Below are 6,000 nucleotides of genomic sequence, written 5' to 3'. Positions count from 1 at the left end.
GAGAAAGAGGGCTGAGGCAAAAAGTAATTGAGGTTTCACCCTCTTCCAATTCCTGGGACTCTAAACTTGGCCTAGAACCATTAAAATTTGCATGAAAAGAAGTGACGACCTACTATTTTAACCGTTTTACCTCCAGATATGTCTGAGTCTCCAGCCATAGCTCCTGCTTGTTCCAAAAAGCTGAAATTAAATGTAGTCCTTCTTGCTGTACCTGTACCTGTAAGCTGAGTAACTAGGGTTTTTGAGATTTGAAAAGGGAGAAAGGGAAAAGACGAAAAGGACCAAAGCCTAAAGCTCTGATACCACTTGTAATGAAAGAAGCTGAGGAGAGAGAGAAGGAGAGTTGAGGAGAGAGAAAGAGAACAAAAAGAGGAAGGAAGAAGACTAGAAGAGGAGAGAGAAAGAGAGAAAAGAGGAGAAGGAAGCCATGGAAGTTGGAGATAAAGGTGAAGAGTGTGATCTTGATAATAACTAGTTGCCCTATTCTGGGGCTCTTATACCTTAAATACCTCGGTCAATGTGACGGGGTGTCTAAACCCTAGTCGGTGTGTATCCCACTTGTTACATATAGCTCATATATAGTGATTGGACATTTTTTCTTCAAGTTATGGCCATTCTTGTGCAGCAGCCTATTTTGGTCAGTTTCCCAACAATATACTCAGATTTCATACTTGTACTTCATTGACATATGAGATCTTCAACTTGGAGTTTCCTTTCAGCATGGATCCATTACTTACAAAGCTATCCTTGTAATCTTTCCTTGTAAATTGTCTTAATTCCAACTTTGAGGATAAAGCTCTTTTAGGCCAAGATGGCTTGTAATAAAGCATAAATGCCTTAGCTTAGGGTTAAGTATAAAAGGTGGAGATGTAAAATGTGAAGGATCTTTTGCCATTTTGAAGAATACAAGAATTGAGGTTTCCTTTTGTAAGAGAGGGAAAAATAAAACAATGAGGATAACATACCAGCTACACTAGTTGGTATAAAAGGTGTAAGGGACTGAATTTTTGGGCATCAGATTATAATAACACAAGTTTGCTTCATCTTCTCCCTCTCTCCAGCTTTCATGGTTGTATTTTCTCGCTTCATGTATTTCTCTCTCCATTTCTAGTATTTCTCTCTCCTCATCACTCTCTTTCTCTCTCTTCTGCTTCTCTTCTTCTCTCTCCTGTAGTCTTCTCTCTGCTCTTTCTCTCTCCCCAGTCCTCTCCTTGACATCTTCCTCCCACCATCTAAGAGGATGCATACTCTTAGCCACCAAGATCATGGGGTGCATACCATGTCCCACCTTGGCATGAGGTGAGTATTCATGTTGCAGCATTCATCTATGATTCTCAGCCTTCCATGGCAATATAATTTCATGCCTAGCCACCTTGGCTATGGTTTCTTCGCACATATGGTGTATTTCTTGTATTTCCAGTTATATTGCTTGCTGCGAGAATTAGCTATTTTACAAATTTTATCTTTTCTCTCTCTATAATTCACTCTCTGTGGCCCCCTCTCTTCTTCTTCGTCTTTGCTCTCTCCCTCTTCATTCTCTCTTTATTTTTTTTCTTTTCCTCTTTCTCTCTCTTTTTTAAATTTGATATTTCCTCTATATAATTCTCTTTTCCTTCTTCTTCTTCTTCTTCTCTGTCTCTCTCCTTTTGTTTTGTCCCTACTCTCTCTCTCTCTCTCTCTCTCTCTCGTATTTTTTTCTTTTTTATTCTCTCTCTCTATTCTTCCTCCTCCTCTCTCTCTTCTTCTTTTTCTTCTCTCTCCCTTCCCCTCCCCTCTCTCTCAAAAAATATATAAAAACTATGTCAATTCTCCACTCATAGTACGTGTGATGAGAGATAAAACCATAGAATAAGCTCTCTGTATTAGCTCAAGATCACGGGGAGGAGTGCAAAGTTCATCTGGGCATGGTTGTGCACCTGTTCGGGATTGTTGATAATGAGGGAGGCTCACCTCTCTTTTATCTTGTTATCTCCCCTAGCATCCACCTTTTTCCTCCATCAATATGGCAACAACATTTTACTCTCTCTCAATAAACAAGAGTATAAGAAATGGAAATGCATTTACAATCCGGAACGTAAAGGGATATTTCGAAAATAAATAGAATGAAATAGGCTTGAAAAGATGCGATCACATCTATGTACTTCAATGACTCACTGCTGACAGGACTATATTCACTTATCCTTTTATGAATATTTCAATCAATATATAAGGGTCATTACCTATGTACATGTCATGTGATGCTCCTATCATGACCTACTCACTGGCTCCACTTTCAGTCCTCGACTATTCCTTCCAAACAAACACCCAAGTTGCTTTGTCTGTCGTGGTCATATCAGATGGTGACAGGGCAGCCAGTGAAGTGGGGCTTCCTGGCCGTAGAAGAAGCACCCTCTGATGCGCTGTCCTCCTGAGTCCTGAGTAAACCATGAGAGCTAGCATTCTACCGAGCTAGCAACAAAGCAAACCATCGAGAGCTCACAAATTAATGGAACTACATTACCATTGCACTTGCAAATACTAGTGCCTTCGCCATTGTGGTTAATACATGTAAATCAACCCATCTCGTGGAATATGGGTTAATCGACATAGCCCTTCAAAATTGAAGGTCCAATATCCAATGTACCTACTAATTGCTTATTGTCTTGAACTTCTCTAACCTCTTACTCTATATAGCCTTTCAATAGTTGAGTGTCATGGAAATATCAAGAAGGTCATGTAATCACAAGGGCATGGCAAGAAATGCCAAAAATAAAGAGTTGTCAAGGTAAGGCTAGTAATGATTTAATTTGAGAAGCATGAAGACAATGAAGTACATATTAGCTTTGAAACTAAGGCCTCATTTGGGGCATAATCAAATTTAGAGTATAAAGTAAAATCTCACATATTTAGCTTTTTTAGTTTCCTAATAATCATGCAATACAAGGATACTAATCTTATGTTCACTTGCACAAGCTCCTCTTAGATGTGGTCACCCTCTTCGACCATCAAACCCACCATGCCTACATGCGAGCCTTAGCAATGATATGTTTATGCCACTTCTTTGGATCTTATTCTACCTCTGAAGCAGTCAAAGCTAGTGAAAAGAGGTCAAACCTTACATGCTAAGTTCGACTTTATGAGGCCCTTCTTTTCGGAGCATGTTTCATATTTGAAGCCATTGAAAGATGACAGACAACAATTGTGTGTTAAGGTGATTAAACAAGACCTAGAAATGGACCTTTTTGTTGGGAGCCCTATTGCCAAATTATACATTTTGTTGAATATGGTTTTCTTGTTGACACAATATGTGTTTGGGCACCAACCTGCCGAAGTGTGTTGATGTGGACTATGTTGCTTTCAGCATATGCAAAAAGAGATTTTAGTGATGGAGCATTATTGATTTGCACCAATGTTTCAAGTTGATATCCCTTCAAATGCCAAAATATTTAATTGCAGCGTCACAACTTGTGGCAGCACAAGTGCATTAGAAACTAGTAGGCAACTTCATTTTCTAAACTTATTAGACTTAGCCTTGAAAAATGGTTAAGCTTAGCAATGCATTGACTGACATGCATGCTAAATCTAGCTCATTACCAAAAGCATAGGATATTTTCCAAGGGTGGTTGTTTGAGATGTGGTCTCATGGGTTGCAATGATGTCACGACAAGCAAAACATGGATGAACACTCACATTTCTTTACATCTTGAAAGCTTGTGGAAGCTTGGAAACTAAATGAAAGCCCAAAATCTCCATGGTGAGATTCCAACAAAGGGATTAGAAAGGGTTCATTCGTAGTACTTCATCTGATAATTCTCTGGGAGGCAGAGTAGGTTGCATGTGTGCATAGCTAGCAGATCATCGACTATGGCGTGCCGTATGCACTAGTTGAGGGTGTGAAGGTCCCAAGAAGATGGATACTCAGGCATCGAGTTCCGCGTCACTCCCATGCGCACAGAGATCATCATCCGTGCCAGCAGGACTCAGAATGTTCTCGCTGAGAAAGGATGGAGAATCAAAGAACTGACTTTTGTAGTTCAGAAGAGGTTCAATTTCCCTGAAGGAATTGTGGAGCTTTATGCTGAGAAGGTCAACAACTGTGGGCTTTGTGCGATTGCCCAAGCTAAGTCCTTGCGGTACAAGCTTTTGGGTGGTCTTGCTATGGAGTTTTGAGATTCATTATGGAAAGTGGTGCTAAGGGCTGCGAGGTCATTGTCAGTGGCAAACTCAGAGCTCAGAGAGCTAAGTCCATGAAGTACTACGATTGTGGTTGTACACAGTAAATATGGATGGTTTGCATAATTACATAGTTTCTGACAACTTACCTCTAAAACATGCACTATCCTCGGAGGCCTTGATAACAAGGTATGTTGAACATGGGCTTGGAAAAGAAGCATTAAAATGCTTTGAGTTGAATGCAACTCAAGGGGTCTTTTGCTCAATGATGTCACCTTTCTTTTGTTGCTCCTCTTATGTCCAAATATCATAAAGAAAGAATTGAATAGATACTTGCCTAGTGATAGCACAATGTGGGATATGTTTGTCACTTGTTGAAGAAGAAATTAGAGAGAGCTTTTTCCAATGGTAGCATAATCGGAGATATGTTTGTCAAGTTGTGGTTGTTTAGCTGCAAATTGATGTGCTGCCACTTTGAGATATCTTTTCTTGGATTAGTGGTTTGCAAATTTAGTTGAAAGGGGGAATCTTTTTCATAAAAGGAAGGTAAGTGTGGATAAGGCATTGGTGGATGTGTATGCTTGGGTGTGCATCTCCAAAAATGTAAGAACATCAAGTGAGTCCACCAAGAGGGGTAATTTCCTATGCCAAAATTTTGATTAGTTTACAAGATTACATTTGCAAAAGGGAGTTTCGTAATGCACATTGAAAAAAGCCCTATAAGTTTCTTAAGAAAGAACGATCATTTTATCACCTTAGAACATGTGAAAAGTTGGGTTTTTTAATGCCCTTGAACACATGTGATATACAAGGTTTCTTAGAAGTGTACCTTAGAGCATGTATGGTAAGATGTTGCTTGTTTGTATGTACCCAAGATGTGCTTGGCATGTGTCTAGTTGAAGATGTTGCCTTTGGACGTCATTTAATTTAGGATATCCTATGTGTGGGCATGACACACAAGTATAATATAGATGAAAACATGATGCTAGTAGGTAGCATGACAATGAACACTTTTTTTTTGTCCAATGCTATGAGAGCTTGTGGCAATGAAGGTGCCTTACAAATGGGCCTAAACATTCATACAAATATTTTAAAAAGTGGGATTGGAAAGCGATCATTATGTCAAAAACTTATTAACTAACAAATATTAGCCTCTACGACTCCTTTAAGTACTTTAACACAATGGGGCTAAGATGGACACTTACTCTTTTAGGTGCTTCAAATCTCTATGATCAAACTACCTCTCATATAGCCAACTCATATTCTAGCTCCTAACCATCTATGCTCTCTCTACTCAATCCCTTGAATACAAGAACATAGGAAGCATATCTCTCCATCTAGTCTTGTCTACTAGGATAAATCTCTCATGGTCCCATAATTCTCCCACGTGTGTTCCTCTAAATGCCTAAAGCCCCCTCTTATATTGTCCTACACTACCACGTTGAGAAAGAAAGGAAAGGGAAGGACATAGGAAAATGGATAGGAATAGCCTATTCCAATTTCTCCCACACTTCCTTTCAATCTCTCAATCTCTCTCACAAGCTATGTTGAAGCAAGAATGAAAAGAAGATAAGGGAGCAATTCTTTCAAAGTTGCACACACCAAAATGGGCTCCCTGTTTAAATTTACACATTGTACACATAGGGTCTCTTTTTGGGTATGCACCCTTATTAGTTCCTCTCTAGTCCACTCATAGTGCCTGAACTTTACATTGGGCTTTTGTAGTTTGGCCTTAGGATTTTGGAATGCATGCACACGATTGTTGCATTTCGTTTGTGAACTATTCCAATGTGCATAGGCTTGGGGCACATTTTACTCTTACCATATAATTTATACAATTTGCATGGG

Source organism: Lygodium microphyllum, chromosome 27, assembly GCF_053477565.2.
Source record: "Lygodium microphyllum isolate KBCC chromosome 27, Lygodium_microphyllum_v1.1.10, whole genome shotgun sequence".
Classification (NCBI taxonomy): domain Eukaryota; kingdom Viridiplantae; phylum Streptophyta; class Polypodiopsida; order Schizaeales; family Lygodiaceae; genus Lygodium; species Lygodium microphyllum.
This window is presented reverse-complemented; position numbering follows the sequence as displayed.